The sequence below is a fragment of the Sinohyriopsis cumingii genome, chromosome 2, assembly GCF_028554795.1.
Source record: "Sinohyriopsis cumingii isolate HCF-2022 chromosome 2, ASM2855479v2, whole genome shotgun sequence".
Lineage (NCBI taxonomy): Eukaryota > Metazoa > Mollusca > Bivalvia > Unionida > Unionidae > Sinohyriopsis > Sinohyriopsis cumingii.
Genome location: NC_142962.1, coordinates 115043694 through 115068921, shown reverse-complemented (window position 1 = coordinate 115068921; position 25228 = coordinate 115043694). Strand labels below are relative to the sequence as shown.

General features: G+C 35.6%; 1 protein-coding gene across 1 annotated transcript in view; it reads left to right on the top strand.

Annotated features, from left to right (window-relative positions):
- Positions 1 to 25228, top strand: part of LOC149805642 (uncharacterized) — a 236030-nt gene that overhangs the window by 129251 nt on the left and 81551 nt on the right. The window lies entirely within an intron of this gene.

Sequence of the window (25228 nt, the reverse complement as noted above, 5' to 3'; positions counted from 1 at the left end):
AGTCAGGGTTCGAACTCACAACCTCCTGCATCTGCGGCAGACATTCTAACCACTAGGCCACACTGGAGCGGTCGCCAAGACTAGAACTCACATGGACAGTGGTGAGATGTGCTAGTGATGAACACTGTGGGCTGAGAAGGGGTTCCTTCTTGTGATTTTAAGACAAAATCATAGACCTTGCTTTGCAAGCACATGATGTGACTGCAGACCTCTGTCTTCATGGTTTGCATTTGGTTGCATATCACACATGAGCCAATTATAAACTGTTTAGTTTACAAGATATTTTTTCCCCTTTTCTTCTCAGTACTGGCATTAAAAACTCATGAATGTGAGCTTATTTCATGGCATGCTTAGACTTATAACAAATTCTTGAGATGCAAGTGTGTTCTGTGATACAGTTATGATGTAATGCATTTTCCAGACACAGAACGCCAGGATGGCATGAGAAGGTGGAAAAACCTGTATGTAATTGACACAGATTAAATGATAGCATTATCTACTAATCCCATAATTCACAGTGATAAATTTGTTAAATGATATCCTGAAGAAAATTTCAGTAAAGATGGCACCAACTAAGGTAGAAGCACCATGTTTTTCTAAAATTAACCAGAAATTCATTGGCTCTAGTGCAGGGGTATCCAACCTTTTTGGGCTGGGGGCCAAAAGAGATAAAATGGTTGCACAAACAGTTCCTTATCACTAATTATGGATATTAATTAAAATGCTTATTTTCTAAAGGACTGCCTATATGGCTGTGGCCGCACAATGTGAAGGACTGGGCCACATGCAGTCTACAGGCCGCAGGTTGAACACACCTTCTCTGGTGTGTACAGTATCCATTTAGATTATGAACTTTTGCTATAATTTCTTCATGAATTTTGCATGCTGGGGGTTGGTTGCTGAATATGATGGCACGTTGGAGTTTGCATAACAAAGTTACTTGGATGGCTGCAGTGGAGACTTGGACAATAAGAGTTAGATAATATGGAGTGCAATAATATACACATAGTACCGTATATACTTACTTATGTGTCCAATTGCAAACTGCACAGACCCAGATCTGCTACTGCATAATGTGCCAGCAGATCTGGGTCTGTACGGTCTGTAAAAAGTGATCAGTAGAACAAGCAACATAGACCTGATCTGGAGGCACATAATGCTGTGTCAGATCAGGATCTGTATTGTTTGCAGTGTGACTCAGTTTACAATTGTGTATATACAGTACATGTCATGTCTTTATAATGCAAAATGAACAATCACTGGCACTTCAATGGCCTACTCGGGGCCCCGAGTGACCGAGTGGTCTAAAGCGCTCTTCGTTACGGATCACTGCCATCTCACCTCTGTCTGCAGCGGTTCGAGTCTAAGATTCAGCCAATGTGGGTATGTGAGAAAGCTTGCCAGTAGCTTCTCGAGGGTCGGTGGTTCTTTCCGGGGTTTTCACGGGTTCTTCCTCCACCATTAATACTGGCCGCCATGTATAGCCTATCGTGTGCTGAAAAATGGCGTTAAACCCCACAACAACAACAACAACATCAATGGCCTACTCACCTTTTGAAGAATTAAAAGTTATTTCCTTCTTTAATGATGTCAGATGGAGGTTGAAGGCTGGAAATTAGAGTGCTGGTAACTAATGTGACTCTTAAAATATTTTAAGTTCTGTGTAAAGTCTCTGAGATTAACTGAATAAAACTTATCACTTGTTCTTAATGTGGAAGTTACTCTGCCTTGTTCTTTTCAGCATTGCAGTTCACATTTCCATTATATATTTAAAAGACAACTGCCAATATTTACCATGAAAATATTGTTTTGGCTACTTATTATTGAAGGATGAATCCATGGGATAGTAAATTGTTTTGGTTCGGGGATTTGTTGCTATTGTTGTTTTAAGGTTTAATGCCAGTTTTCAGCTCAAGATAGGCTATACATTGTGGCCAGTATAAATGGTGGAGGAAGAACACTGGAAATCCCCAGGAAGAACCACTGACCCACGAGAAGCTACTGGCAGGCTTTCTCACGTACCCAATTTAGCTGAAGTTCAAGGATTGCATTGCACTGTATCTGCATAGCTTTACTTCATGGTACAGTCTCAGACCATTGCCAGAACTATGGAATAATTGCTTGTAATTGGTGAACAGACAGTGATGTGTTCAGTAATAGATTGTATGTGTGAGAGAGAGACGGAATAAAGTTTCAAGTCAGAGATTTATATTCAGTGCAGAATTTCTTTCCCCACCTTCTTTCTAATATATCAGTTTACTTTTCTGAAGTTCTGAAAGTTTAAAAAATGGAAAAGATGTGTCTAAAATGGAATGCTGGAAATGTGGAAGTGCAGTCTGCATTCTTTTCAAATTATTTCAATAACAAGAAGAGCATATTGTCGCAGTGGAGTCAGAAATTCAGTGACAACTGTTGAAATTTAGGTGGCAGTGAGTCATAAATGCCACTTTATTTTATGTAGTTCAGCTCATTGTCATACAACATTTCATGTTTATCTGTACTGTTTGTTATGCAATCTAATTTCAGTTTTCTAATGTATTTTAACTTTGCATGTTTGCCTATCAACTTTCAAGCCAGTTGGAGTGCGTTTAAAATTACTCTTAATAACCCTTTTTAGGCACATTAGGTGACATTCATAGAACTTTTTAAATAGATGATATCTGTTAAGGTGGTTGTTATTTTTCTCATTGATTTATCATATATATTATAATGATTTATTATATACAGGTGTAAGGAAAATCTTCTAAATGTTGACATTTGGATGAACGAATACAGTCGATTTTTGATGAATATTTTCAGAGACTACCTGAACATATGTAATCCCTCTTATGACAGTAAATTCATTGCACTGTGAATATTTCATTGCCCTGTGTGCTGCAGATTCACTGAAGCTAAACTAATGGACCTTTCCAAAATGTGCTTTATTATGCTCATTTACATGAAATCATCTTTCCTGCTATATCAAAGTATATGAAATTTTATATACATATTACAGGAGATAAAGAAAGGCAATTAAATCTGAGTAAAATAAACCAGGTTTTTTTTAGATATATGTGCTCAGAGTTACTGTATGTTTCATATAGTTAGTACTGGTAAATAGTAACATATCCAGTTTGATTAATATCAGATCCTTCAAATCAACTCCAGGTTTGTTCATTGTGGCATTGTTGGAAGTTTTGATTTTAATCAGATTGGGTATGTTATATATCCCACATGTTGACCCACACATTGTATCAGCTGCTAACACTAAGACCATACTCCAAGTCCATTCATTAACCATAGACAATTAGATACAGTATATACTCACCTGTAAGTCAGTCCATCTGCAAACAACATAGACCTTGATATGCCATTGTTTAATGCAGCAGCAGATCTGAGTCTCAGTGTCTTTGTTTGTTCTACTGGTAACTCCTAACAGTCTGCATTATGCAGTGACAGCTCTGGTCTGTGCAGTTTGTAGCTGGACTAGAGTTATAAATGAGTATATATGGTAAGTAGGTGCTAAGTAAGATTGATTGACAAGTCTGAAAGTTCCATTAGGCCATAACTAAACCAAAGATTTAGGCTGGACAGGACACTGCACTAAGCTATAACACTGAGACATGGTCACCAGAAGAGAGGTTAAAAAACAGACTGAAATTTGCATCTGCTGTGGAACTGGATCGCAGTACTTGGTAGCAGGAATTAAAGCAGGTTCCAGTCCACAAATAACTCATTCAACTTGAGTGATCAAAAGAACTAAACAGCATAGGTCCAAATAGCCAATGTCAAATTGACAGGTCAGAAATTGATACAATTAGTATAATAGGTTATTCCCATTTATGGGAGCCACCTGTTTTATGAAGTCACTTTCTTATGGTCACACTGACCATAAGATTGATTGACAAGTCTTTTCTTGTTTATTGATTAGTGTAATCAATAAACAAGAAAAGAACCTCTACTCCACAGTTTCTCCACTCCACAGTTTCTGGAGGCTTTACCAGTATATTTCCTTTTGGCTGCTGTTTAGTAAATATTGTTTCCCTCACATCCAATGGGGGCATAATGATCCTTCTTTGGAAAGGAAACTTGAAACATGTATCCCTTAGTAAAGATGGCCCCTTATTTTATAACAATTTCTTTTTCCTTCTTATTACTGTTACAATTAGAGAGCAGTAGAAAAGGTGGCACTCTAGTTTCTGTGTTTCAGCAGCTTGTATCCCCTACAAATTTTAGAAACATAAAGCATAAAAGGATATAAAGAATGCACAAATCCTACTTGTTTCATTCATTGATTTATAATTTCTAACTCCACTGCCACCAAGCAGTCCCAAACATTATCATCTTCACATTGCAAACCTAAAGGAACTTGAACACTATTACAGTATCCATATTTGCATGGGTGAGTATGTGTTATTCACACAAAAGGAGTGATGTAGTTCATGGTATTCCATAAGCGTTGGATAATACATTAATTTCTGTAGCAGTAAGATTTAAGGACATATTTTTTGCCCCGTTTTATCAATTCTTTTGGAAATATTAGAATTAGACATTGCATTGGATACAGATGACGTGTTTACCATCTTTATATGTGTACGACTTGTATCCACTGTGCTTCTCTAAAATTGGACTCCTCCATGGAGCAACTCGAAAATGACAGAGAACTGTTTCCTCATTTTAAAAACGTCATTTAGGCTTGAAACCTGAAGAAGATGACAATGTTAGGGACTACATTGAGTCAGACGAGTTATAAATTATAAATTGATGAATGACATGGTTTTGTACATTTTTTTTACATCCTTTTTATTTTTTATAATTTGGTAGATTATCAAGCTGCCAGGAAGGTATTTAGAAACTAAAAAGTAGGAAAGAGACATAAAGATGTTGGGAGAAGCAACAAAATGGGCAATGTTAAAGAGAAAAAAACCCACAAAAATGGTATGACACTCAAGAAAAAAGGGGATGGTGGCACACAGTAATAAAAGGGACATGGGGAAACATTAGTAAAGTTTGTTATCTTGTTCCGTTAAGTTCTGTTCAGATTTCAGATTTTGTGTAAAATCCTATCAGCAAAATAATCATTTGTAAGTACTGTTTTAGGAAGATTGTAGGGGTAATCTAAGGGGGATTTTAGAGATCAGCTGAGGAGGAATATAGAGGTAAGCTAAGGATTTTAGAGATCAGCTGAGGAACATATGTTTATGAGTGTCAAGGAATTGGTTACATCCATTATATTATATTGTTCTTCCAGTATCTCTGGCAGCTAGCCACAGAGTGTTTGATTTCAACACTGAAGCTCGCTTTACCAGATAACATTATAGACTGCACATCCTAAAAACAGTCTTTATTGTTAAAATGGTCATGATTTAAGTGCTGATAGGAACATCTGATTAAGCCAGTCTGTGTTTTATGATGGATAGAAAAAATGTACACCTATCAGGTTTTGATGACATATACCATATATACTCACTTATAAGTCTAGTCACGCTTTAAACAGCGAAGATCCTGATCTGTCAAACCTTAGTGGTAAGGGTCTATCTTGTTTGTTATGCTGATTACTGCACAGACCCAGCTCTGCTGGCACATTATGCAATGGCAGATCTAGGTCTGTAGTTTGCAGTCAGACTCATCTTATAAGCATGTATAGATAGTACCTGTTATAGCTTGGAACTGTCACAATGGCTTTTAAATCCATCCAAAAATATTACACTTATTAAAAGATTGGACTTGATTTAAATATTATTAAAACAGATTTTGTGATCTGTAATGTGAGTCAAGTGAAATGTCTGAATTTGTATGCAGTATATATCATTTGTTAAAATAATGGGAATACACAATTAGTTTCAATTACAATGCATATTACAGACCTTTCCTTCATGCCAGTCATCCTAACTTGGAATCTTCATATTACCTAACAACTGGTGTGGACTATTAGCTCAGGGGTGTAGTTAAATAATATTGCAAAATATGTGACAATATATAAACAGTCTTCCTACATACAGGACTGGAATATATAGAATATTTAGTGACTTTAAGTTATATTAACTCCAACGGTTTGATTTTAGTTAATTCATACAATTAGTTAATATTTTATGAGTTTGCAGAATTTCATGCCTTTGGATACATTACAAAAGATTTTCTTATATAATTAAGCAAGGGTTAAGTGTAGAGCAAATTTCAAAAGGTTGTTTTTGTGTAGTGTTCTTCAGCATTGGTATTATATTGGGGAACTGCAGCATTTGAGTTGATTGAGTATATGACTTGCAATCCATGGGTCACAGGGTTCATTCTTGCACTGCCCAGCCTGGTTCAGCTGCCTCATTGTTTCTGTAAATCACATAGGTCCCATTTCCTCATCATGATATGGACAGTTATGCTTTGAGTGTGCTTTTATAAACCAACCACCCAATCATGAGCCTGGTATTATTTTTAGCTGGTTAGTTTAATGTGGTAGGCCAAGGTGGTTTTGATGATTGACAGGCCTTTACCAAATGACATTAGATTATAGTCTCCAGTACATTTCAGTAAGATTTCAGTGCAGAACATAAGCCCCAAAATCAATTGTTTGACATGTCAGTAACACATGAAATATGCATTGTTAACAATAGTCCAGTGGCCATGATGTGCAGTTATATGCAAATTACCTTTATATAACATGTAACCAGGTGCAAATTTAATTAAGGAATTGACCCAGATCTACCATTTCATAATTGGGTCTGTGCTGTTTATTGAACATACTTAACAAGGTCAAGTCAACAAAGTAGATGATATACTGGCATATTATGTGTTAGGGCCTGGGTATGTGATGTTTGCATTACATGGTTCAATATTGAAAATTTATTTAACTGTCACCTTGTTCATGTATTAATTGTATATGTATTAATCTTGACAATTTTTAGGGCCTGATGTGGAGATGTGGGAACCTTAGCTATGTCATTCCATTCATCAACACTTCATACTTCATGTGACAAGATTAGCACAGCAAGTCTCTGAAATAATGTATTGCCATCTTGTCAGTAGAATAATTTATACATGAACAGGAGGTTTTTAATGGTTTAATTATTCCAACATAATTGCACTTGCATCAGTTGATAAATGAAGGGAAGATTTCCATTGATCAGAACATAATCATGTGATCAGACCCAATTGCGTTTATTTCTGTATAAACTGTACGGAGAGCTACTTTATACTAACTTATATAAATAGAATCATGTGCAAAGTAACTGATGTAAACACTGAACTGGAAGGCATACATACTGCACGCCTGTACAATTGAAATAAAATGGTGGGTTTATATTGTATTTAGAAAATTGAATAAATTAATTTGATAGGATCAAATAACACATCTTTGGTGTTTTTCTGAATATAAATAATTCTTTATTTCACTAGATTTAAAAAAGAAAAGCTAGAAAATTAAAAATCTGCCAAGAAAATTGGGGGCTACAGCTCTTTCACTGCAGCTTGTTACAAATGAATTTAAAATTATAGATAAATGGATTACGGTTAAGGGGTTGGGAGGAGGGGGGCTTCAAAGACTAACATAACAATTGGATTCACAGTCCTACAATATAAGATGCCGACCTTGATATTTATGATGTGGGGTGGGTGGGAGGTCTGCCCCACCCCCCATTGTAACTGTCAGTGTCAATGTCTTTCACTTTTTGACTATTGGACCCCCATCACTATAACCATTTACCAATAGTCTTAATTTCAGTTGTAAGTAGCCCATGTAAGGTAACCTGTTAATGAACACAAACATAGATTTAAAGATGCGAAAATTGGTTACTCATGTGTCTGTTCAGTAATGATACACATTAATCCCAATAAACTCATGATAGCATCAAATCTAAGAGACATTCATATGTCATATAAAACAACACATCCTTTGCTTTTAATATTGAACTCTACACGGAAAACATATGCCAATTTAGATAAAAGATTAAGACCATGCTGTGGAATGTTCAAAACCTTTGATTGTTTGATATTCACGTAGCTATTACATTGTAGATGGAGAATTCTGTGTTTTATAAATAGCTGCTTAGCCAATGCCTCAACAAGAATTCATATGCTTAAACAGGCTCTGAAACTGATAGGAAATATCTTTTTTAAAACAAAATGACAACAAAAGATAAATAATATTATAAATAATTTAAATTATAAGAGTTTAACCTTGTTTTTTCTAAGTTTATCATGGTATAAACTGTCAGTTTCCGATTCACACAACTTACATAATAATAAGTGTGTGATTGAATAATAAATGTGATTCGGCAACTAAAAAAACAACATTAAACACTTAAATTATTTTTTAACAGAGTTGCAGGCCTTTCATAATGATGTTGTCTGTGTGTTAACAATTTTATTTCCTCACAAACTTCCAGTACCCAATCATCTATACTTAACATACTTTGTGGATGGCTTACACTTGAGGTAAGGAAGAAGCCTGTTGATATTGGGTTCAAAAGGTGAACGGTCTGGGTTAAAATTTGAGACTGAAAGAAGAAAAATGATTTCCACTGAATAACATTAGTTCTGTATCACATATCTGGATCAAACCTTATGAATGACTTATACTTGGGGTGATGAGGATGTTTATTGATTTGGGAGATATAAGTTTAAAGGTCAGGGTCACTGATTAAAAAAAGAAAATGGCTTCTGCTCAATAATATTAAATCTGCATTACAGACCTTCCACTTGGGATGTGGAAGAAGTCTGTTGAGTTGGGGGTCAAAATTTAAAGATAAAAAAATTCAAGGTTACTTGTAAAAGAGATGAACAGTGGTTTCTGCACAAACCTTTCAAATCACAACTTTGTACCTTAACCATAAGCTTGTGGATGACTTAAAAAATGGGGTCATAATGTAGCCTATTGAAGCTGCAGTCAAAGGTCAGAGGTCAAGGTCCACAATAACTGAAAGAAAAAACATAAGTTTTGGAGAACAACTGTTGTTTCAGAAAAAGTTCCTTGATGGAAAGTCATATCAACATTGAGTTTTCACCAGTAGTTTTTCTCAGGTACTAAATGAAAATGGTGCATTTACAGTAATTTACAGTATGGCTACCATGCTAGCCATCTTGAAAATCATGCAATTGCCACTCTAGTTAAATGACAGTAGTATCAACATGGTGTTTTCACAAGAAGTTTAAATATAATAGGTGGGTCCTAAATGAAAATGGTGATGATCTGACCTAAATAATGCCATCATATTTGACAGCTATCTTGAAAAAAATGTTTTGTCAACAATCCTCCAAAATGGAAGGTTATATTGACATGGGTTTTACCAAAAGACATTTTATGATGTCTGGTTCTTGTTCTTTCTATTCCTCTAGAATTGATGGTCATATCAACATGGGGTTTTCACCTAAAGACTTGTTGTGATATCCAATTGGTTCTGAATGATACTGGTACCGATCTGACCTCAGATACAGCTGTCATAATGAACATATTGAAAATCTGTTTCCCACTACCCCATAAGAATTAAAATTCATATTGACATAGGGTTTTTGGTGAGAGTATTTTACTTCCACCATGTTATGACAGAAGTTCAATAATGTGAATTCAGCTGAGAAGCTTTATGGCAGTGTAACACCAGTGGGAAAAAAATTGACATTTTTTAAAGAATTTAGTCTATACAATGAAAATTTTGATGATTTTCTTTTGAAGGTTGTTATGTTTCTTACTTTATTTTTTTATTTTATGTACCTTTTAAAGAAATGTAACATCTTCACCTTTTAATCTTTGTCTTGTTTTTAATAAATGTTTACATTTCTTTGAAAGGATTTCTCTTTTAAAAAATTGTATTTTTTTATTCTTTACCTTTTTAGAACTTAATATTTAATTGGCAGCATATTGCCAGTACTATGCTTGTGTGTCACTTAAGCCATTACACATGTATATTATCCTCTACTTCAGTTTTGACAAGAGTTATTGGACTTATTGACAAGAGTTATTGGGCTTGTTGTCAAATTTCATATCCTGACTAATACTAATAGAAGTTAGTTGTCATCAGCATTTATGAACCAATGAATATATCTGAAGCAGTTTGATGTGATTGCCATCTGTTACTTGTAGCTGTGCCTATCACGGAGTTCATCTCTGTCACTTTAAAATTTAAAGGTATGCCAGAGCCACTTGCCTTCCAATTTCTCACTTTTGTACTGCTGTAATAGAACCTTGGTTGGTGTCACTAGTGATCTCATTAATTGTTGCTCAAAGCTTTACAAGTTTTGATTGACGGTTTTTAGTGTATGATTTACCAATCTGGTGGATCACCTGTCCACTATGCTTGTAACTGTTTCCATGACAGATGGATGGGATTTCAACATATTATTGGCTGTATCATGCTGAGTCTTTCCCAAGGACATTCTAAGGCATCAGACCCAGAATTAGTTGAGTGAGTACTGAATGTGCAACCCTTAATGACACTACTGAGTTATATCAGCTCACTACTCATTACTGTATATACTCACAACTTGAGTCAAACTGCAAACAGAAAAAAAGATCCTGACATGCCTTACCATAATGCAGCTGCAGATCAGGGTCTGTGTTGTTTGTTCTACTGATTACTTCTCTCAAATTGCACAGACCCAGATCTGTCAGCTCAGTATGTACCGGCAGATCTGGGTCTCTACATTTTGAAGTTGGACTCAAGTTATTAGTGAGTATATATGGTAAGTACAGTACTTTGTACATGTATATAGTTTTAGTGGGCTATTCAGCCACATAAGGGTTCCGGTAGTATTTGGGACTTTTTAAATAACATTGACATTGTATCTCTCTCAGGTCAGAAATACTGTCACATTTATTGTGTGTGTGTGTGTGTGTGTGTGTCTGTGTGTGTGTGTGTGTGTGTGTTTTTTTGGGGGGGGGGATTTTTAATGTAGCTTTAACAATTTTCATTCATATCACTATGATGTCTTCAGTGTGGCAGTTTATAGTGATGTCTATCATTGGGGCATCATGCCACAGTAATGTAGCATGATGTCCCACCCAGTCACATTATCCTAACACCAGGCCAACCAGTCCTAACATTAACCTCTTAATGCTGAGCACCAAGCGAGGCAGCTGTGAGTACCATTTTTAGAAGCCTTTTATACGACTCGACCAGGGATCGAACCCATGACCTCCCGCACCCATGGCGGACATTCTAACCACTAGGCCACCAGAGCAGTCAACACATTTATTACTTACTTCATTTTGTCAGTATACTTTTTGAACTGGCTTTAAAGTTCTTGACATGTCTTTAATGTGGTTAAAACTATTTGTTTTCCTAAAATTCAAAATACTTTCCCCACTTCACAGGCCTAAGTTCTGGCATCAAGATTTTTATTTTAAATACAATTTAAACTCGCTTGTAAGTCAGATCTACCTGTAAACTGCAAAGACCCAGATCTAGTAGTGCATAATGCACCAGCAGATCTGAGTCTATACAGATTGTTCAGAGCAATCGGTAGAACAAACAGTATAGACCCTGATCTGTGGGTGCATTATGTGACAACAGTTCAGGGTCTTCATTGTTTGAAGTTGGAGTCGAATTATAAGTATGCATTTTGTTTACACTTTGCAAATACATAGGACTTAATATTGTTTTCGAATTGCCATGATTCATCTTGTAGCCTTAAATCTTCAATAAATATTTGCACATTGTATAAGATCAGGCAAGATTGTAGAAAATGAACAGCATAATGATGAAGCTTAATAACTAATATTTTCAACAGAAGACATTCACACTGTACCAACATTACGAAAAGATAAACCAGCCACAGTCACTTGCCTTTACCAGTCACTGCCATCTCACCTCTGTCCACATTGGTTCAAGTCTTGGGTTTGAACAATGTGTGTATGTGAGAAAGCTTGCCAGTAACTTCCCATGGGTCAGTGGTTCTTACCGTGGTTTTCCCGGGTTCTTCTTCCACCAGTTACACCAGCCACCTCATATAATATATTGCCTGCTACAAATTGGCATTCAACCCACAATGAAAACATATGCCACACACTCATGTATAATTTGCATGCACCTGTGCACATCTTTGATTGGTTTGGGTTGATGTTTTATGACACATCAACACATAGATTATTTAGTGACAACACACTATTGAAGTTAAGTGCCATACCCAAAGACAAACCACGGTAGCCATCGTGGACTGATCTGGCAGTAGAATTCAAACCTGCACCCTTTTGGTCACGAATCTGACACTAAGCACTGTGACCCACTCAAACCCAGCTATGTTGATGTATTGTGTGTTTGCAGACCAGATCTGCACTGTGGTCAAAAAAATTTAAGTAGAACAAACAGAACCTCCAGATTTTCTGGCACATATTTCAGTGCCACATATGTGCCTAGGCTGATTATCTTAGCTCTTTATGCATAGTCTACAATCTAATATGGTACAATATTCTCTCAGACATAACAAAAGCATGCAGTGCATAGCCTACACTTAGGACTTTATGGTAAAATGTGTGAGAAATGGTTAAAGTAAAATCTTCCAGAACTGTGACTTTCTCATATTGTTAACACACTTTTAGAACCAGAACAATGACATAGACAGGATTGGGTAGACCTCTCATACAGAAAAAGTAGATCTGGAACACTGAACTTGAATAAGGTTAGCTTAACAGAATTCATGACTAATCCCCTTTCTTACAGTCTAAAATAGACATTAGAGTTGACATTACTTTGCTTACACTTGTTATTTTTCATAGAGGAAAAGTTTCCTTGGCATTAATTGTGATTCCTTTGGAAAGTGTAGAAAGTTTTAGTTGCATTAGGAACTAATGGTTATAGGGTTGAATGTTGCTCTGAAACATTACGCAACTCAGAAGTATGTACACATTTTTTTATTCTCTAATATATATTTAATGCTTTGTTACTTATAAAATTTGTAGACACTTAGTGGAAAGTTGATTTCACATAATTTACATACTGGGAAAATTTTAAAATACCTTTGGTTTTCATATACATACTCCTTATAATGCCTAAGCCAGCATGATAGAATTATCATGACTCAATCATTCACATCTAGTGTTTTTAGGGCAATATTTTACTTACAGAACTGCCAAAATAAGAGCCAGAAATATACTTGTTGGTTGTGCATGTTGAGATTTACAACATCATGTAGTGCATTATTTGGTATCTACACTTAATATAAATTGGTTGCCCCAGCACCAGCAGGTGCTCCTTTCAGTCAGAGCCAGCAAGTGGCAGGTGTAACCAGGTTGCCAATTAAAGAAAGAAAATCATAAACTCTGCATGCATGTTCTCATTTGTTGCTGATATGTGATAGCTCAGTTGGTAGAGTGTCAGACTTGTAATCCAGGGGTCATGGGCTTGAAACTTCCCAGGCCTGCTTTAGATCAGCTGATTTTGTGTGTGTGTTTTTGGAAATGATTTCCAACTATGTGTTAAAGGTGCCCTTAAAACCAACATAAACAAAAGAGACTCATTGTTTGAACATTCTGACTTGGGCATTCTAAGGATTGTGTAGATTCTGCAGATTCAGACTTAGTTTTCAGATAATAGCTAATTGGTAGGGAGTCATGAAAATCCAGAAAATTTAATCTGAACTACTGAGTCTTATTTTATACTGAATTCTGCAATGATGTTTCTTGGAATCAGAATAGTTTTGTTCTGCCATATCAACTGAATGGGGGCATATGGTGTTGGCAGTGTCCCATCTTATCTGTCTGTCATGTCTGTGACAAATTTCATTTCTGCTCAATAACTCTTTGAAGAATTTCATGGATTGATTCACATTTGCTGTGAAGCTTTAAGTAAAGAAAGCCAAGGTCATCACTGATTTTCACCATTTTCCAGTAGAACTTAGTCATTTACAGCATAATTTGTGAAAAATATAACCCTTTGATAAAATTGTTATGACTTTGGCAGACGTTTATGGTGGCAAAAATATTCCAAAGTAAATGCTTACAGTTAACTGTTCACTTTTCATTCATAGCCATTTTGTCCTTTCCTGAATGAGAACAACAGTTTTAACATTGGTTACAATGACTGACTAAGCTTGTTGCCTAGTGTATGTTGCACATAAAACTAATGACAGTCACAATGGTTCATTCATTTAGCATTCACAACATGTTTACAACATTTTGGATATATGTCCTGAACTAATATTTAGTTTACATCTATCATCTACAGTTTTCTTCAGTAATTCTCAACAACCTCCCATTTTACTTTTTTATATTTTTCCAAACTTTATCATTCACCTGGCCATTAAGGCAAAGTGTGCTTATGGTATGACTCTCTGTCTGGCATTTTTGTCTGTCAACAATTGCTTGTTACAACTCTGGAATCCATATTTCTGATCCAATTTCAATCTGACCTATATTAAGATCTTAGATGAGTTGGATAGTTAGCAAGATTCACTGATACTTGCATCTGATTGGCTTACCTAGTTGCTCTTATTGAAGCCTCATTTTTGATCTGGTTTTGATCAAACTTGAAATGTGAGCTTATTTCATCAAAATCTTGGATGATTTCAGTATTCGTTTGGAACCACACATTAAAATGAGGTAATCATACATCTGATTGGCAATGCTCATTTCCACTCAGGAGGTTATATTTCTGATCTGATTTTTTTTTTAATCAATCTTGCAACATATACATATATCATCAAGATCTTGGATATTTTGATAATGACAAGATCATTGCATATCAGTGAGGTGATCTTGCATTTGTTAAATTGGTTTATATGACATCAAGATTTTGAATGTCATAAGTTAAGAGATTGTGTATATTAATTATGCCACTATCTTTATAACAAATTTCTTTCAGTATGTAATAATAAAGAGGTAAAATTTAACTTTGGGAGATAGTTTACATAGAATGTGTTTTTGCAACATTACATAAGCCAGTTTGGTGAAGTGGTTAACTGTTATGCAAGACCGACATGCAATATCAGGCTCAGTGGTCTCATTTGAGACATTGAATTGTGCATTTATGCTAGTCGCATGTTCTCTTTAAAAATGTAGTCCCTGTTATTATCACTTTCACCATAAAAATATGTTTTACTAGCACTCAGCGGTGACTTTCCTCTATGGAAAATGTAGAATCTGCTTACAAAAGGAGAATAGTTGGAGTTTTCAATCACTAAATTTTTTGATTTTTAATGTTAAATACCATTGACCTTTGTGATTTCAACAATAATTGGTGGCAGCAGGGCGTCAATCTGTTTCTGAAATTACTAAAATTTTCAGTTTTATAATTCAGTAAACAAGTACATTAGTATCTTTCCCTATCATTAAGTAATTATATTTTGAATTAAGTTTTCATTGACATTCATTATAAACCCTCATAACACTTTCTCTAAGAGCTGGTTTTTACATGTAGTTGTTTGTTATCAGGGTACCATCTTATCTCTATTGGAACTGCCGGTTTACTTGTAATTCAGTCATTTAAAATGAGTCTTTCAAACAGAGGTGAGCATTATTAAATCCATACTTGTACTTCAGTCATTTAAAATGAGTCTTTCAAACAGAGGTGAACATTATTAAATCCATACTTGTGGTCTTTATGATAGTGTATGTTTTCTAAATTACAATTCTAAATTTATTATGGTATCCCCACAGCAGTAATGTGGAGTTACATCCCAATGTGCCCTGCTGTATGTGGTACAAGACAACACTGGGGCAACCTTTAAACGATTGAATGCATCCCATGATCCTGTTCCAGTGGAAAAGGTCTTGGACTTTCTGAAAGAAAGCGGTTTTTACCCATTTTTGTTATCTTTTTTTGTATTCCCTTTCTTTATGCTTTAACTTACTCAGTACATTTGCAGACATATTGTTAAAGTTGGTAAATACATCCTAATTAAGACTACATTTCTTGACAGTATGTGTATGTAGTAACATTATCTGACACATCAGCACAATGGAGGTGACTGCTGCAATCTAAAGGTAAGGTTCAAAAAATGTAAAATAAATTGGACTAAAACTTAGAAAGATAAATCTTCCAAATAAATATAAACAAGAAGTACAGCAAGATAAGTGTAACGATCTTAAAATTCTATAAAATATATATATTGACTTGGATCATAAGGGAAGGCACTGCATGGCCTCAGTCAACCTCTCTACACAATTAAATATGCTAATTTCAGTAGCAGAATTGAATATCATTGCATTAGATAGATGCAGTGAGTTTTATTTAGATTGTTAGTCCTGAAAACTGTCATTATAGCATAAACACTGTGTAAATGGAAGTAGTAACAACACACACACTTTTACTTTTACTGTTTGTAAAAGACTTGAAAGAGATCTGATTATATCATATAATCATGCAACTCTGTAAGACTGTGTGATGTTAGAAAGGGTAAATAAAGTATGTAGTTGCTTATGCACTGGCAGATAAGGGTCTGTGTTGATTACTCCTAAGAGATCCAGATTTTCCAGTGCATTATAATATGATGGATTTGGGTCTGTGCAGTTTGCAATTGGATTCAACTTTTAATATGTATGGTTGAAAATGGGAAGAAGATTAAATTACCTGTCTCTCTGATTTGGATTTTTAATGCAGCTTTTAACAATTGTTCAGTCATATCACTACAGTGTCTGCAGTGTGGCAGTTTATTGTGATGTCCAGCATTGGGTATTATGCTGCAGACATGTAGCATCATGTTCCTCCCAGTCACATTATCCAGCCACCAGGCCAACCAGTCATAACACTAACCTTTTAATGATGAGCACCTAGAGAGGCAGCTGCTTGTACCATTTTTATAAGTCTTTGATATTACTCAGCCAAGGTTCAAACCTGTGACCTCCCACATCTGTAGCAGATGCTCTAACCACTTAGGCCAGTGGAGCTGTAATTAACTATCAAAATCCGAGATAGAAAAATGATAGAAATGCAAAACATCATTGATCTTTGGGCTTTGTCCTTCATTTGACAAAATCCCACTAATGGTATTTTGTTTAAAGGAGATGGGTAACTCCTGAAGCAGAGCCCCGAGTGGCCAAGTGGTCTAAAGCGGTTTCCGTTACGGATCACTGCCATATCACCTCTGTCCGCGCTGGTTCGAGTCTTGGATTCAGCCAATGTGGGTATGTGAGAAAGCTTGCCAGTAGCTTCTCGTGGATCGGTGGTTCTTTCCGGGGTTTTCCCGGGTTCTTCCTCCACCATTAATACTGGCCGCCATGCATAGCCTGTCGTGTGCTGAAAAATGGCGTTAAACCCCACAACAACAACAACTCATCAAGCTGTGATGTTATATTGTTTTACTGTACAAGGACAGTTGTGATTTTATTATGCTCTTGAATTATGAGTAGGTGTGGTTTTATGTAACCTAATCATATTGAAATTGTTTCATTATTGCCATTTTTTGTCCAATTTACATGCTAAAAACTGAATCAAAGTAAATCATGTTTTTTGAAGTGAAATGTTCTGATCAGACTTTGTAAATGTCCCAATTTGACCTTTATTGGCTGTTAGACATGCTCGATTTTGTTGTGGTTGTGGGTCTAATGCCATTTCTCAGCACATAATAGGCTATACTAGTCCGAGTTTCCTCTGACCCTTGCCACCCCATTTTTAATATTTGGACATTTATGTTGGGGTGTAGGGTCAGAGTCTGTACCCTGTCTAAAAGTTGGAATTCACCGACACCATTTGGTGTTGGGATAGGGTAGCCGCTTACTGGCCGGTCCAGTAAACTTGAACGACCTTTCATCGAGATATACCTGTATGAAATCGATAGGAATATGATTTAATTTCTCAGAAATTGCTATCATAGTATTCGTTCTGTCTTTAATCTGCTACATCGTTGCTGAAATTTGACCTGGATCTTGCCATTTGCATTCCTAGTCATGTGACTACACAACACTCACAACCTACATGTCAATGAAATCAGAGGTTATACAGTCACGTGATACCAACAGTAAACATTTTCTAGTGTTGCTGTAGGAAAACAAATTGAACATATAAATGGAAGTCATGTAATTTTTATAGAAAATTGAAAAACAAACTTCTTAAAATATTTATTGTGAAAACAACAATCAGAAATCTGTAAATGGTGCAGCAATTTGAAGAAAACCAGATTCACAGCACAGAGAGCATATGTCAATGTGATAGTCATGTGACACCAACAAAAACCTTGATGACACTTGCTCAGTACTTCTTGAAAGTGGTTTTCTCCGCTCTGCTTTGATACCGACAGGTTTCTGGTCATTGTTCTCAGAATAAATATGTTGAGAATTAAGTGCGCATTATATTTATTTACAAACATTAAATGACTTCTATATAATATGTCTAAATTCTATGTACAACAACTTTGGAAATTTGTTTGTCGATATCACGTGACCATTATGACCTCTGATGTCACTTACATGTTGGTTGCGAGATTTGTATAGTCATGTAACTTAGGGATGCAAATGGCCAGATCCGGGTCAAATTTCAGCAATGATATACTTTTCGTCTCGTCTGTCAGACAATTAAAGACATGATGAATGCAATGCTCATGATTTTTGAGAAAATAAATTGTATTCCTGTAGATTTCGTGCAGGTATATCTTAATGAAAGGTCATTCAAGTTTGCTGGGCTGGCTAGCAAGTGGCTACCCCATGCTGACACCAGATGGTGTCGGCAAATTCCAACTTTTTGATAGGGAATGGACTCTGACCCTACACCCCAACATAAATGTCCAAATATTAAAAATGGGGTGGCAAGGGTCAGAGGAAACTCGGGCTAAAGCTATACATGGCAGCCAGTATAACTGGTTGAGGAAGAACCCAGGAAAACCCTGGTAAGAATCACCAACCCACAGGAAGCTGCTAACAACATTTCTCACATACCCACATTGGCTGAGCCTGAGATTCACACCCATGAGGACAGAGGTGGGATGGCACTAATTGGTAAAGGTGGGTGCTCTAGAACGCTTGGCCTCCCAGGGTCCCACTATGTTCATAAGTGCTTATTTGATGGCCTTTTGTCCATTATCTGTTGTCCACGGAAGAAAGAAAGGAAACATTAATTTATTGTTTATGTAGCAAGGCCTCGATCAGCCATTAAATGCATGCTTATTTAAGTAATTTGCTTTCTTTACTAACTGTTGCCACCTCTTTTGATACTGTTTTGCTTTGGTAGGTTGTTGCATTTGTCAATTCAGTTTGATAAGTATTCATTCATACTTGCAGACTTCAAGTTAGAATTGGGAAACACTTTGCAGAATATAGAAACAATAGATATTTGCACACCAATATACATTTCAGACTCAAGTTTGTTTTTATATCACTTTCAGTTTGATTCTTTGTTGGGGGGTAAAAAGATAAAATGATTGGGTTGAAATTTGGCCATTTAGTATTAGTGCTTGACATTTTTACAATAACTTTAGCTAGTTTTCATTGCAACAGTTGCGTATTATTTTTATCTTGTACATGACATCTTTCCTTCCAAAAATAATGTCTTTGTGATATTTTTTTTTCAAGGATTTATCCATTTTTATATTATTGTAACAAACAGTTGTTTCAGTATAGGACAGAAAAATGCACCTGTTGTTGGACCTATTTTAATTTTCCTAAGACAAATGGTGGCTTTGCATATGAACTTAAATATAACAGAACTGATCTGTTTTACAAATATACATCTAGTTAGGTCACTGGGGTAATTGCTGCATTTCTGTTGTAAGCTGGAATTAATGAGCTTGAAATCCATGAGGAAAGTACATGTAGATTGTATGAGTTGAAACCAAAGTGGTAGGAAGCTATTAATTAACATACTGGGCTAGGTTGGCCTTTTAGGGCAGTCGCTTTTTAAGCCTGTGATGGAAAAGACCTTGCTAAAAATTTATACCTTTAGTAAGAGGTAACCACCATTGAAGACATAAACTAGGTGTTTAATAAACTTAGTAGCTATTGGCCTTCTTTTGACAAATAATGGAACCTGATCAGTGATATTAGTGGGTGTAAATATTTATCTGTATCTTGTGTCAACAGTCTTTGTTATGGCCCCACTGTTAGAGTCCCTACATATACGAATGGCAGTTATATGAATGGTAATGGGGATAGAGTTGCCTGTTGGTGACAGGATCCAAACTGAAGGCCAGTGTATTGCTCATACATCAGCCTGTTTATTACATAGTGGAAAACCTATCAATGAACTTGTTTCCTATCAAGTACACCTAGTGCTACTAATATGCATAAAGCCTCTGTGGAACAGTTTTCAAATACATGTACTGCCTGACCATACCAAACCAGATTCAAGCCCCACATGAACACCTTTCACATTTTGTGAAGATGGCAATATAACATCCCATTCAACTGAAGCAGCTCAAGTAGAAAAACAGTGTAACATTTCAGATGCCATCAGTTTCAACCAGTTAACTAGAAATTATCTTGACATGGGTGTTTTCAAGCATAAACTACTTTCTTTGTTAGTAGTACATTGACCTTTTAGACCGACAAATATCAGTTGAACCATGTTCGGCTCTCTTGGGCCTCTTGTTAATAAACTTCACAAAATTATAGTTACAGTAGTGTCTCATGCCTTGCAGACTGAATTAACTGGAAAAATATTTTGAGGCTTTTACATTACAGGCCAGGAGCAGCTTTTCTGGCTTGTGCAGTAAAAGTCGTTAATTTTACAGGAGTCCCTACATTTCACAAGCCAAACAGAAACTTGACCTCTTCAGACCACCAATACAATACTCACTCATTAATAACACAGTCAATGGAAGCCATAGAGTATACTGCCTTATAGTGAGACCACTTTATAATGAAGTACAGTATTCCCTCATTATAATGATGTCTATGGTAGTCAAGGAATATTCCATGTTATAGTGACACCACTTTATAATGAAGTACAGTATTCTCTCATTATAATGATGTCTATATGAGTCAAGGAATATTCCATGTTATAGTGAGACCACTTTATAATGAAGTACAGTATTCTCTCATTATAATGATGTCTATGGGAGTTAAGGAATATTCCATGTTATAGTGAGACCACTTTATAATGAAGTACATTATACTCTCATTATAATGCTGTCTATGGGAGTCAAGGAATATTCCATGTTATAGTGAGACCACTTTATAATGAAGTACAGTATTCCCTCATTATAATGATGTCTATGGTAGTCAAGGAATATTCCATGTTATAGTGACACCACTTTATAATGAAGTACAGTATTCTCTCATTATAATGATGTCTATATGAGTCAAGGAATATTCCATGTTATAGTGAGACCACTTTATAATGAAGTACAGTATTCTCTCTTTATAATGATGTCTATATGAGTCAAGGAATATTCCATGTTATAGTGAGACCACTTTATAATGAAGTACAGTATTCTCTCATTATAATGATGTCTATGGGAGTTAAGGAATATTCCATGTTATAGTGAGACCACTTTATAATGAAGTACATTATACTCTCATTATAATGCTGTCTATGGGAGTCAAGGAATATTCCATGTTATAGTGAGACCACTTTATAATGAAGTACATTATACTCTCATTATAATGCTGTCAACAGGAGGCATAGAATATACTGCCTTATAATGTAGTACATGTTTCATAAGTACTTCCTCATTATAGCGCTCTCCACAGGAGAGAATATACTGTCTTATAGTGAGACTGTCTTCTAATAAAGTACATTATAATTTTTATTGCTGCATGTAGTGGGTGGGGTGGATGATTGAGATAGATCTGAAATCTTCCCCACTCCAAATGGTTTTTGGTTATCATTATCTTGGAGATGATCAACCACAGTGTTATTTCCCGGATCGAGTAATTAATAACATAAAAATGAAATTAAAGGATGGAAGAACAGAGAACTAAGCAGAGATATAGAATAGAATAACACAAGCCCCCATGGGTAAAATACAACAGTTTAATAAATTACATAAAGAAAAATGACATTTGAATGATTAACTTCATTCCAGCAATAGAGTTACAAAATTATGCACATTTTATTTATCCATTCTGTTACTGATTGAACAAATTTTATCATATGATTGAGTGACTGATCGAACTCTGATTGCATGACAGCATCATCTGGTGCTTCTGGTCTTTTCCAAGTCACTGTTGGTGATTGGTGGAAGTTTTCCTATTTTTCCTTCTCTCTTCTATTAGCCTCGCATGTCTTAGTTGCAGACTGCGCTCTCTTTTCCTCAGTGCAGTCAGGTGTGTGGAGAGCTATTTCCTTTAAATATAAATGATAATACACAACCAAAACACATTTTGTTTAATGGGATCAGCAAATATTACCACACTCTCTGTGCATCAGATATAAAAAATCAACAGAACTAGCTAATGTGGTCATTTGCAATCTTATACTGATACACAGTCCTAATGACTTTGTCTTTTCTAGTGCCCTTTTATTCCTGCTTAGGACATGACATAATTAAATCTCTTTCGATAACCATCACACCTCACTGCAGCTATAAATTACAAGTTGAACTAACTAGCTGGCACATTACCTGGGCTCAACCATTGATTCTTCAGTGAAGAGAATTCACAATATAATTACACAAATGAATTAGTGGACTTCACTACTTGCCCTTAATAATTTACTTTGCTGATTATCGATTCATTGACATATGTTTCCGAACATAGAAAAATCAATCAACATAAATGATACAAATCATTTAAGACAGATAATTTACATATTCTTACAAGTTGCACAAGAAGAAAGGCATGTAATCTTGCTACATGATTTCCTTCATATACAAACAACTAAATCTGAACTTATTCATACAAGGAAATATTATTATATGACATTCTTACAGACATGAATCATAAACATGCGCTTATTTCTGAACTCAAGGAAAATTGAAATATGACTTAAAAATGAATAAATTCAACAATAATTTTAAACTTGCATCAATGGATATAGTTTTCAATTGAGACTAAAGCCCTGAATTCCATCTAGGAAGACATGTTTAGCTTTGCCAGTCAAGAATATGACTTTAACCACCAGAATTCTTATCAGTCCCATAGAAGTCTGAAAATTCTTCCTATAGTCTGCCTTTATTAATAACTATTCTGGAAAATGTCATTCTATGACACCATTTTGTTTGGACTACAATTTTCTGTAATATTCTCTGGTTTAAATCGACTCTAGACAGTTTACTGCTATGACCTCGTGTTAACATTGTGCTCTATTATTCAGACTCTAACCATTAGCCAGCAGCCCCTAATTAAAACTCAGTTCATGCTTCAAACAAAACAAATTAAATATTACAACTTGCATAGCTAAAGCTATCCTTACCTATACATCAAACTTTATGTGTGACACTGGCTGTGAAAACAAAATTTTGCACCATTACACTGCGCAATAAAATGGGATTCATAATCATACCTGCCGTATAACAGAAAACATGTTATAATGAAGGGCGTTATAATGAAGGGCACAATAGTGAGGGACTACTGTATGTATCAAAGTCTGCTGATCCCATGTAGATATTCTTTGTATATGGTAGGCAGAACATTGTAATTGACAAATTGCATGAGTATTGATGTTAGGTCTACAATACAATGCCAATGTCATTATGTCAACAAGCATATCATATCAGCAGGGCTAGGAGTTAGCTGTAGCTAATTTATTTAGGCTAAGTTTGTGCATTGTGTTTCAAGATCAGGCAAACATAAAACAGTCATGAAGAGGTCAGTTGTGAGTTAACTTACAAACTGGATATTGTATGGTACAAAATGGTTCTTTTGGGACAGGTAATTTGTGGGATACAAACTTCATTTTTAATTGAGAATCCAGCATGATTTGCTTGAGCGTTTGTAAATTTAATTTTTGATTATTATCAAATAATAAGTTGAATACATTGTCATATGAGTGCTTGCAGCCTGAAGATTGAATTAATTTTAACAGGTTTTATCAACTATAAGGTTTATTTTCACATACATCTACCATTGAGATTTATTCAAGCCATTATTTTTGTAAATGGAGCGGGTATAGCAGTAAATTTACTATCTCAGACATTATTTCCCTATTTGCTAGCCATGTGCTTATTTGATAGCTGCCTCACAGTCTGGAAACCTGCAGTGCTTATTTGATAGCTGCCTCACAGTCTGGAAACCTGCAGTGCTTATTTGATAGCTGCCTCACAGTCTGGAAGCTTGCAGTGCTTATTTGATATCAGCCTCAGTCTGGAAACTCACAGTGCTTATTTGTTAGCTGCCCCATAGTCTGGAAACTTTTAGTGCTTATTTGATAGCTGCCTCACAGTCTGGAAGCTTGCACTGCTTATTTGATAGCTGCCTCACAGTCTGGAAACCTGCAGTGCTTATTTGATAGCTGCCTCATAGTCTAGAAGCTTGCAGTGCTTATTTGATAGCTGCCTCACACTCTGGAAACCTGCAGTGCTTATTTGATAGCTGCTTCACAGTCTGGAAACCTGCAGTGCTTATTTGATAGCTGCCTCATAGTCTAGAAGCTTGCAGTGCTTATTTGATACCAGCCTTAGTCTGGAAACTCACAGTGCTTATTTGATAGCTGCCTCACAGTCTGGAAACTCTAAATTTTTATTTGATATTTGCCCCATTGTCTGGAAACTATTTTATTTTTTATTTGATTGATAGAAATTCTTGGTGCTTATATTATTTCTGCTTCATAGTCTGGAAACTGCTTTTTTCTAGCTGCCTCATGTTTAGGAAACTTCTTTTATGACTGCTTCATGGTCTGGAACTCAAAGGAACATCTTTGTTCCAAAATTGAAATTGTCTGCCCTATGAAAATATCATATGAATGTGAATGTAAGTTTTATTTAAGAGGACATTTATGTTGATCTTTGTTTTTAAGGCCCCTCCTGTGAATATGGCATGGTTATACAGCATTTAGAAATGTCTCTCCATCCAGTACATATGTCTGTCTTACAGTTCTTGCATTTGCAACTAATCCTGCATCTTTCCATGGACTGTCTTGAAATTTTACTTATGACTGACATGAGAACAGAATGAATGTATCATTCTGTCATTTCACTCTGATGCATTTCTCTATAGTTATGCCCCCTTTGTGTTTAAGGTGTATAATGTATATGGTTACAGCCAGCTAATTATTTTATGAGGTATGGAATCAGCCAATGTGTATTGGTAGATTTAAAAAAATGAAGGTTGCTGATTGGCTAAAAATAATTACAGGAAAAATTAGTAAAATAATTGTTCACAGGCCTATTATAAGTAAATGATATGCAGTTGTAGGCTTGAACTTACAACCATTTTAATTTTTCCTGTTGTCACTGCACAGGTACTGTTGGATGTAAATAGGTAGATCTTACCAGGATGTATTTTTATAGTGGGCACCTA